At 43.8% G+C, this 10,989-nt stretch overlaps 1 pseudogene; it reads right to left on the minus strand.

Moving 5' to 3' along the window:
- Positions 1 to 7,811: 7,811 nt before the first annotated feature.
- Positions 7,812 to 8,879, minus strand: LOC100346967 (C-terminal-binding protein 2 pseudogene; annotated as a pseudogene).
- Between the last annotated feature and the right edge of the window lie 2,110 nt (positions 8,880 to 10,989).

The following is a 10,989-nucleotide window of genomic DNA, read 5'->3' on the forward strand; positions in this document are numbered from 1 at the left end:
GAGAGAAAGGTCTTGCTTCCACTGGTTCACCCCCAAAATGACCACCACAGCTGGCGCACTGTACCGATCCGAAGCCAGGAACCAGGTGCTTCTCCTGGTCTCCCATGGGGTGCAGGGTCCAAGCACTTGGGCCATCCTCCACTACCTTCCCGGGCCACAGCAGAGAGCTGGCCTGGAAGAGGGACAACTGGGGCAGAACTGGCACCCCAACTGGGACTAGAACCCGGGGCGCTGGCACTGCAGGCGCCTAGTAAGCCTAGTGAGCTGTGGTGCCAGCCTGCTTTTGTTTTTAATAGGAGAATTCACATAACTTCCAAGCAATGGGAGCTATCAATAGGGTTTTATATTTAGTAGATGAGAACCCATACCCTGAATCATCCAAGCCAATGAAATGAGATAGTCTGAGAGGAAGCCGGGACCTCACCAGTGCCATCATACTGACTCTGGCTATCTAGATTCCAGGCTGACCAGCCTTGTTCACAGAGACATTGTCTCTTCAGATACACTGAGCAGTTCAGTGTACAACAGTCCTATTGCTTCTTGCTGGTCTCTGCTATCAGTCAGTGTGTAGGTAACAGTAGTCATCCATGTCCAAGGATTTGGGAGACAAGTGATAACATTTCTTGAAACCTTTTAAAGTACAATCATGAAATACTTATTTTGGTTATTTCTATACTGGTTGAATGTTTGAGTCACTAACCTGAGTGATCTCTGTTCTCTTTCTTTATGAAAATTGCTTAAATCTTAGATTTCAAAATGTTTGTTTCTATGATAGATTATTCAGTTTAAGAAATGATTGATGGACTCCAAGATAATAAATCACATTGTTATAATTCAAAGGCTTTTCCCTAGATTTCTGTAATTTATAAAATATCCACTGATTTAATTATAGCAGTACCAGTTGTTTTACAGTATAATGTATTTTCAAATTATGTACTCTCTGGAATTAAATTCATTTTAATTGAATCAGTCTGATAGTTACTGTTCAGTAGGCTAACCACACTGTCACACTTTGGTACAGTTTGTGAAAGTTTTCCTGCGCTATTATTTCGGTAGGTTTGCTTGGCCTGCATTGCCAAGGAATGTTGGTCCCATTTCTACAGAAGGGTTAACTGTTACCCCTGCTGCAAATCCATCTTCTGTCCTTTGCACATTAACAGGAAGCTGGAATCAGGAATGGAGCCAGGACTTGAAACCAGGCACTCCGATGTGGGGTGCAGACAGCCCAAGCATTCCTCCCAAGACCTGCCACCATTTTTTTCTAAAAATAGCCTCTAGCAGAGCCAGCACTGTGGCATAGTAGGTTAAGTCTCCACCTGCAGCATTCCATTTGGATGCCTGTTGGAGTCCCAGCTGCTCCACTTCTGATCCACTCTCTGCTTATGGCCTGGGAAAGCAGTGGGAGATGGCCAAAATGATTGGGTCCCTGCACCTATGTGGGAGACCCAGAAGAAGCTCCTGGTTCCCGGCTTAAGATAGGCCCAGCTCTGGCACTTTGGGCCATTTGAGGAGTGAACCAGAGATGGAAGATCTCTCTTTGTGTGTCTCCCTCTGTGACTCTATCTTTCAAATAAATAAATCTTTTTTTAAAAAAATTAGAATACTCAGACTATTTTCTCAGTGTAGAACTATTTGAGAGAGATGCTTTAAAAGTTGACACAAATGATTTCAAAGCACTAAAACCCTAAGATCTTAAGAGGACAAATTTCTGTAAGTCAAATAATTTAAAGCCAATTTGTAATTATTTATTTTATGAAAAATGCATATGGTTGAACATTTGTTCCTGATGAGGAATAATGCACAGAGTTGCACAGACACCAAATTCTTTGGGAGAGAAAGATAATATAACAGATAAGTAAAGTATCTATCAAGCGATGACAGGCACTTCTTGTATGATGAATGCTACTTCTTTTCTAGCAAAATCCCTTAAGGCATTAGCAGCATTTGCACGATTATCCAGCCAACAAGATAAAGTTATGATGGTTACAGTTCAAGTGCATTTTACCTCTGTACATTGCATAACCAGCAGCTTCACCTGAGTGTTCAGTAGAGGGCACTGGAACACACCATCGAATAGAATAACGGGACAATAGATCAATGCACAGGAAGAGTGCTGTAAAATACCCTAGCTTTTGTAAGTGGGCAATTGACAAACTTGTCAACAATTTTTAAGTTAGTATTTTACACTGTATCACATTGTGGGAACTTCTGTTCCTCTTGCAGTCCTCAACATATCTACTTTATTCTATTAGTGTGGTGACAGTATGGCTTACTCATTTATATGAAGTATTTAGATAGGATAAAAGATTTAACAGCTCCTTAATAAACCAAGTCTTTCTGTCTCTACACATAATAAATGGATTTGTCAAGACTTAGAATGTCACACTTTTTTTTCTGTACAAGTTCATTAAACTATGTATGGATATGAAAATATCCTTGTTTTGTTGCTGCAGTGAGCTGGATAAGGAAGATAAAACCACTTTACATCATTAGATTTAACAGAGATGGCAAGACTTCTAATGGGTTTAATAACAAGTCTTTATGAGTATTCAATAAAGGAAATAACCTTTTGACTTTAGCAAGACAATTGTAATAGTTATATAATATTATCATATTGAGGCAAAAGTTCTTAGGAAGACTTTAGCTTCAACTGGAGGCAAAAATGGATGATTCTTTTAAAAAAGACAACACAACGAGGAGATTGAGTAACTGTTGTGAATTTCCTGTTGTTCACATTAACGTAGTTTAGATGGAGGAAAGCAGCTCACTATTCTAGTTTTACTTCTGCTTCAATGTTTTGTTATGCTTTTAAAAATGTTTGATTTTTTTATCAGTTCATATTAGATGTAAGAATTAGTAATAATTAGCAAATAACATGTTTAGAGATTTATTTTCTTAAACCACAGGGTTGGGGGTGGGGAGAGGGAGAGAGAGAGACAGAGACAGCACTCTTTCTTCTGCTGCTTTATTCCTCTAATGGCCTCAAAAGCCCTGGGTGGGGTAGGCTGAATGCGGGAGCCAGGACTCCATCCTGGTCACCCACAAGGGTGGCAGTGGCCCAAGCACCTGGGCCATCATCCACTGCCTTCCCAGATGTGCTAACAGGGAGCTGGGTCATAAGTGGAGTGGCTAGGACTCGAAGCAGGCTCATATGGGATGGTGGCGTCACAGGTAGCACCTCCACCTGCTGTACAACAAGACTGGCCTCATGAAATAATAATTTATAGTAAAAATTGTACTATAGTTTCAGAATTCTAACTTTTATTGATTTTACCATCAGTGTATACTTCATACTTTATTGTCCTTTGGTGGAGAAAGAATAGCTTTTATGTTCTTACTACTTGAGAAGATGAGCATTTATAAATGCAGAATGATGAGTCACACATTTAATTAAATCAAATCTCTGCATATTTAGAACTACAGCCAACAAATTTGCCTTTTGAAGAAATTATCCAATTTATGAAAAATATATATAGTACAGGAAAGTATACAGTGACAAGTTTTAAGCGTTATTTTTGCTTTGCATAACGATACACTGTAATGAAAATAGACCGCATCATCATATTAAGCCAGGTTGCTCACATATTTCTTACTTTCTCCATGGGAACAAGTTGCTAACTAGATAGCAAAGAGAAGAGCCAAAGCAAAGAGGGTACATTTTTTAAAACAGTTACTAGTTCCAGCCTAAAGTTAACAACACTTATGTAACAGAAATGTAGTTCGTAACTGTCCTCTCCCAAGACTGAAGGTGTTTTCTGGCACTTTGATATTCCGTGGAAATAAAAGGTGGCAGACACCCCGAAATTTCACAATTGCATCAGGAATTCTGGGGTCAGGCAAGATGATATCCTAGCCAGCCAGACTCTTCCAGCATGAGCTGTGTGGAGTTAGGATGTCCCTTCCTTGCACAAATCATCTTTTCCAATGGCCTTGGATGTGATAGTTGGTAGCAGTATTTACATTCCCATTTGCTCAGATTTTTTTTTTTTTTTTTTGGGTGCTGTATAGCTTTTGCAATGCTTTGCAATAAGATGACAACCATTGTTCACTTTTATAGATGGGGCAACTAAGGTATGAAAAATTTTAAATAGGTAGAAAAGAAAGGATAAGTCGACAAGTTTAGAAAAAGTGAGGTTCTTTTTTTTCTAACTTAGTGACAAAAAAAAAAAAAAAAAAAAAAAAAAAAAACCAGCCCTGCAGAACTAATTACACTGCAGTGATACTCATCCCAGGTTACTGTGTTGTTGCTTTAAGAATTTTATCCTGGCCTGTGGTTGAGTTATATTCAAAAGGAGCCAAGGTTATTTCTGTAGTAGGAGTATACCTCAGGCATACAGAAAAGAAATCTTTGAGCTTTTAGTAATATCCCCTGCACAGATAACCATGGCAGGGTCTTTAGAAGTATGTAGATGTGGCTGGGAAAATAGTTTTCACTTCCTTCTTTTTCTAGCTTGCCTTTTTTCTTCCCCGGCTCAATACACAGAAAAATAAACATTTGCCAGGGGCCCATAAACTCTGAGTTATCTACAAAACATAAAACAACACACACACACACACAAAAAGTCAAACCAACGTGAGACAGAAAAGAGACTGAAAAGCATTTAAAATTTTTTCTTTAGGTGTGCTGACTCATTCTCATTAGGACTACCTTCTCATTTTTAATAAGGCTAGTATAATTTTCTTTTAAGCTGTGTGCAGGTGATCCAGTATTTATTTTTATAGCCAATGTGCAGTGTTTCTTAGGATTCTCAAGGCAGATTTTAAGTTGGTGCTAATTTACAAAATATCAGGTTTGGAGGAAAACAGAGAAGTGATCCCGAAATAGTTGGTACCGACTGGGAGTTGTCTTATTCGATTCCTAATATTAATGCTTAATTTCCATGGAATGAAGGAGAGAGCAGTATCAAAAGGAGAGTGTTTTGAAATTGTAAGCTCTTTCATCCCAGTGACTTAATACACTTACTTCATTCTTGGGGAAAATATATTTATTCCCAAAGTGCACATTTAGCTGGAATGGAATAAATCCACTGTTTCGTTTCTTTTCACCTTCCGAGCTTTACTCTGACCGTTCAACCAGAGGAGGATGAATGTGTTCAGGAACTCCAAGAAGAGCCATCTTTACCTTCTGCCCACACGTGGCACCAGTCTCTGATGTCATAACACAGAGTTGCTAGAGGAAAAAAAATTCCTTACTTTGTCATCACGTAGATGTAAGTTGGCTCAGCGCCAGTGAACTTGTCCTGGTTCTCTGAGACCTCCTGTCTGGGAACTTAGTATCAGAATGCAGTGTTTGCACCTGCTCCTGTCCCTCTGTTTGCTTTCTCTCTTGATGTGTGCAGGGTCAAAGTCACCCAGCTGATAGATGGGAAGCAGAAAAGGTGTGAGCGCCTGAAGCCACAGAAGTGGATGCACTGTCAGAATCCCTTCCCGTGGTTGGTTCTTCCTCACCTCTCTGTGTCTTGGGCTGCAAAGTTCCTCCTGACTTTGCTGAAGCCTGACCTTGTTCCGATTCCATCCTGATGTTGAACTCTTTAACTTTTTGCCTCTTTTCTCTTTTGTACAAATCTCAGCATAACCTTAGATGAGAAAGAAATGAAATATAATTTGGATTTAGGCTTCAGGGAAAATTACTGAGAGCATCGCAGTCAAGTGAAGTTGTAATAAACTTTCCATCTTCACACTAACATGTTGATATTTCTGTTTGCCTTTGCCTGTCTCAGGCTTCTTCCCTAACGTGTCTGTTGATGTTTATTGCCTTAACTCTCACCCGGCTGAAGGATACTTGTGGACCCTGGCTTCCCCTCTGGACTCTGCGACCCGCATTGTATGTCATGACTGTTCCCAGAGTTCCCCAGTCTCCCTTAGGGTGCCGATGGCCTGTAGTCCATCTTCACTTGTTTTACTCAGTGATGAGTGGACCTCCTTCCATTGCGTTCTTTGTGGCACTACTTTCTTGTCACTCTTGGCCCTCTCTGGTGACACCTCGGCATCTTCTCCTTTCTTCTCATTGTTCCCACATCTCACACTTAAGCCCTCTGCTCTTGCTGCTGACAGGCAATTTGTCCTGTGACCGCTGAGAAACTGGGGAACATCACACTGTGCTGGAAAGATGTGGGAATTAACGTCACACACTGAGAGTTCTGATTCAGGCTTTTATGCCATCCCACACAAATCAGTGTTTCTCGCCTTAACTTTCTCATATTTTAAAATAAAATGATGGTAAAAGTTCTTTTTTTTCTGTGAAATTCATAGAATTTGTGATATGTTAAAAGGATCAAAAGGCTATGGTTTTTTGAGTGGAAGTGCCTTGAGTACAGGGACCATGACTTAGGTTTTTACATTAATGTGCCAAACCAGACTTACTTATAAGTGGAGTTGTGACTTCATTTTTTAAAGGATGGCATGATTTACTGATGGTCTTGATTTTTCCATTAAATGCCCTGCTGTTAGGTCATTGTCAGCATTTGAGTGTGGTAATGGAACAAGCAAATGCAACCCAAGAGTAACAGTTGTTGGAGACTGGCTGATGGACAATGCATTTGCTTGCTAACAACTCAAGCAGAGAACTTTTTACATTGGTGAGATGTACTTGAATTTCAGAACAGAAATTTTTGTTGAAAACTGCACTGAATGGTAAATTTCCACCTTTACAATAAACCAATACAGTAACAGCAACCCACACTAAAACAAAACAATTTCTGATAGCCATTAATTTTCTGTTTGGGACAATTTTCAAGTTTTTCTTTCGTCATAAGAACAGGTATATACCTATGCAATGGCTCAGAACAGGCCATCTTTCAACAAAAAGACTATGAGTACAGCATGTAACTAGTTGATACAAAGCAAATAGGATTTATTAAAATTCATCACATGCATGAACACATCTGAAGCATTCTTGCACAGAATATCACATGAAGACTTTATATTGATAAATGTCTGGACAAGTGCATTTGTTGATGGACAGTCTGACAAGTTACCATAAACAGTGTTTCCTGAGACAGAGGGAAATGCAAGATCATTCTGCTTGAACCCTTTCATCTCAAGACTTTCCACTCAATAAAACAGCTGAGGATCTGAAAGTGAGAACGTATATTTGAGTACAAACAACTTGTGAAAGTTAATACTTTTTTTTCTTTTTGCATCATCAGAGGGTATTACTGAATTTATAACCGACTTGCCAGCTCAGTCTACAGTTCACATGAGAGAGCCGCTTCTCTGTACAGGAGCCTACACTGTCTCCCTATGCGTGCAGATGTCTAGCACAGGCAGTCTTCTCCCATTCTCTAGGGATTTAATCTTTCTGTTAGCATAAGAGAGGTAAGGAGCCCCTGTAGGCCAAAGGGACTAGAGTCACAGGATGGGATTTCCTGAACTCTTGATGCAACATCCTAGAGCAAGGTGCTCAGGGCCTGCCGTGCCCAAGGGACTGAGGGAGGTAGAAGCTCTATATATTCTTTGTGATTTGATGCACAGGTGGAAAACTTCACATACAATAACGGAAGTGGGTCAAGTCACCTGCTGGTCTTTTCAGCGCTTCCCTGAGCAGACAGCATCTTCAGTCTTCTAGCTCTTGGCGTCTTAATACTGCTGTTACTGTATTGGTTTATTGTAAAGGTGGAAATTTAGCGTTCAGTGCAGTTTTCAACAAAAAAGTAACTAAAATTTCTGTTCTAAAATTCAAGTACATCTCACCAGTGCAAAATGATGCACACGTCCAGGATCAGTTGAGAAGAGTCAAATTTCTTCTTTCTCAGTTCATCTCTCTTTCACTGTCTCTTGGTATCTGGGTGATCACGGTTTTGGATTCTACACTACTGCTTGTTGGGGTGCTCCTGATGGTCCCCGCGTTCTCTGGGCCGCTGGATGAGGAAGCCGCCGTGTGAAGGTTGAGGGTCACGGGCTACTGCTGCTTGCTCCCTTCCTTGGCTGCAGGAGTTCGTCCAGAGCCTGGCCCGGGATGCCTGGCCGGTGTCTGTCCGCGGCACCAGTGAGCTCGGCAGAATTCCTTGCTGATCCTTTCCAGAGCAAGGAGCTGATGCGGCAAAGAATTCCTTGTTGACAGAGTTTCTTCCGCTTTATCTCAGTTGGGGCTGCCTCCCTCCTCTCCAGCTGGGCTTGCTCCTGTCACTACGCAGAGTGCGGAGGGCAGGTGAGGTTCGGGGAGTCTTTGAGCAGATCCTGACCAGATCCTGTCCTCCGGCCCAAGGCTTTCTTGTCCACCAGGAACGCCCCTTGCCTCCTGAGGTGGTGGTCCTGTTCGCTGAGACTGCAGCGCAAGGAGAGGCAGTCGCTCTGGTGCCGCAGTCCTGCAGGGTGTGGCCCCTCTGCACGCCCAGGGACTGCTCTATCCCACCCTGCAAGTAGGGGTCGCAAAATACGATGCTGAATCCAAAGGCCTTGGCAGGAGCCGCAGCTGCTGCCCCCAGCGGCCAGAGCCCTTGAGGCCCAGCCTTGGACGTGGGCGGCCCCCGAGGCCAGCTCGCGGATCCGCTCCTCACTCTGCACCCGCGTGGCTTCCCGCTGCGCCTGCTGGAGCCTCCCGTTCCACCTGCGTAGGTTGAGGATGTGGCCCACAGTGGAATCGGCCGTCTCTCCCACGGCGGCAGACGCGAGGTTGCGCATGGCAGTCCCTGGAGCGAGCTGGCGGCCTTGGAGTCCATGTCGTCGGAGCCGCGTCCCAGCCTCAAGCTCGCTCGCTGGATCTGGAAATTCTCCCAGGTGAGGGTGATGGCGTGGTACATCATGGCGCCCGCGGCCTCGTTCTGCATCTTCCCGTGGATCTCCCACGTGGACCGTGCGTCGCAGAAAGCCACGGGGGCCGGGCAAGGATGGGCGTCTCCGCGGGGCAGCCTCGGCTGTCCAGCGGGGCTGCTGGGCATCTGGGGGCGGACAGCTTCACAAACTGTCCAGCTGCCGGCCCTGGACCTGGCTCAATGGCAAGGGCCATGCTACAGGAACTTAGGGCCGTTCTGTAAGAACCCAGGGGAACTCGCAGGAGTTGGCTCGCGCGATGCCTGCGCACCCGGTCGGTGTACACCTGTCCGCAAACGCTGTAGCTCCCGCGATGGGCCGTCTGACTTTCTAAGGGAACGCGGCTGCGTTGGTCCCGAGCCAGCTAAGGTGACGAAATCCCGGGGGATGCCTGCTCCACGCTACTCCGTGCTCTTTATATTTTTCTCCTCGGGGAAGGAGGCGGCGAGCCAGCGCGAGGGAGGGCGTGCAGCGGCCGGGCGGTTCTCAGCGCTGCGGGCTGCGCGGAGCGCGGTTGGATTTCTTTCACTGCCAATTAGTTTTGCATTCTGAAATCCTCCCACTACACTCAGTAAACATTCATAGAGCCCTACTAGGTACAGCGAACTCAACTGTAGAGAGTGAATAATGTGAGATGAATAAGGGTTTAGTTTCCAGGAGCTAATGGGTCTAGACATCACCGAGTACTGGAGCTAAAAGGGATCAAGGACGCCTGCTGCTGGTGCCCCTTATCTTGCATACATGAGAAAATGAGGCGGCTGCGACTTCTGCACGGTTGAAAAGCCGTTACATAAGGACGTCTTGACTCCAGAGTACAAGCTGCGGTGGGAAACACTCGCACGTGCACCAGTAACCGAAGCCCGTGGCAGACTGAGTTTCGCTAGGGCAGGGATGCGAACAGTGGATCCGTGATTATCCGGGACCCCGTGCTGCAGGATGAAAGCGGCGGCGCCCTGCGGACCACCCCGGGTCACCACTACTACCTGACCGTGGGAGCGTTGTCTCAGAACCATTTGTAGAAATGGTAGAATGATGAGGATTTTTCAGTACTGTGTGATACTTGCATGCCAGATAAGCACGTGGGGGTATTTACTATTCTAGTGATGAAAGGGTTGCATTCCATAAATTTAATCAAATAATAAGCTTTCATCATCAAATATGTGTGTATACAGGAATGTGCAGACACACACTTATTATTGATTCCTTTCAAATGTAAGAAGTTCCACTGTGTGGTGTGAGATCTTACCTTGAACCTGAGGCAAGGTGAGAGACTCTTACTCTGTAAGAATTACAAGGCAGTGTACCCATGATGGAGGAAAGCCTAGGTCAGAGATCAGAATGTAGTAAGAACTGCTTTTCAAAGAGGGATGGAGGCTGAGGCTGAAGTGTGAGATGGTTCATACCAGCTCCATAGGCAGGGGCAAGCCTGGCTCAGTACATGGTACTGACCCAAGTGACAGCAAAGCAGAGTTGAGGCAGGATGGAAAAAACGAGCTAAATGAAGATTGAAACTGAGGCTTTAAAGTACCCGATGTCCAAGGGATGCTTCACAGAGCCAGAGAGCACAGCTTCCTGAAATTGGGACATGCACGTGTCTCTATGCAAACTGCGTTACAAAATGGAATTTTCTTGTCCAGGGAATAAGTGGCAGTTTATTCTTTAATGGAAAAAAGCACCATCTTTTCTTCCTCCTCCAGTATTTTTTATTCATGTGATTCATAAGGCATTAATTCAAAGTATACAGCTTTTAATTAAAGTGGAGGGGAGGAATACATAGATGCTGAATAAGACACAGGCAGTTCTCAGAAGATCATTGTGAATTTTTCACAATGCTTTTTATACCTAAATGATAAATTATTTTCAGGAAGTCTCAGCTCTGAAACAGACAGAGACAGGTGTTATGGTACCGCAGGTTAAGCCACTGTTTGGGAAGCTGGCATCCCATATTGGAGTGTCTGGGATCAAATGTCACCTCCACTTCTGATCCAGCTTCCTGCTGATTATCGCCCTGGGAGACGAGTGCTTGTGTCCCTGCTACTCACTTGGGATCCAGATGGAATTCCTGGCTCTTGACTTGTGCTGGTTGTTGTGGGCATTTGGGAAGTGAACCAGTGTTGAGAAGGTATCTATACCATGCCCCCACCCAGGTCTCTCTCTGATGTTTTTCCTTTAAAATAAAATTATTTGTAAAAATTGATAGTTAATAGATTAAACACTAATTTTAAAATTGATATTAAA

This window comes from Oryctolagus cuniculus, chromosome 9, assembly GCF_964237555.1.
Source record: "Oryctolagus cuniculus chromosome 9, mOryCun1.1, whole genome shotgun sequence".
NCBI classification, from domain to species: Eukaryota; Metazoa; Chordata; class Mammalia; order Lagomorpha; family Leporidae; genus Oryctolagus; species Oryctolagus cuniculus.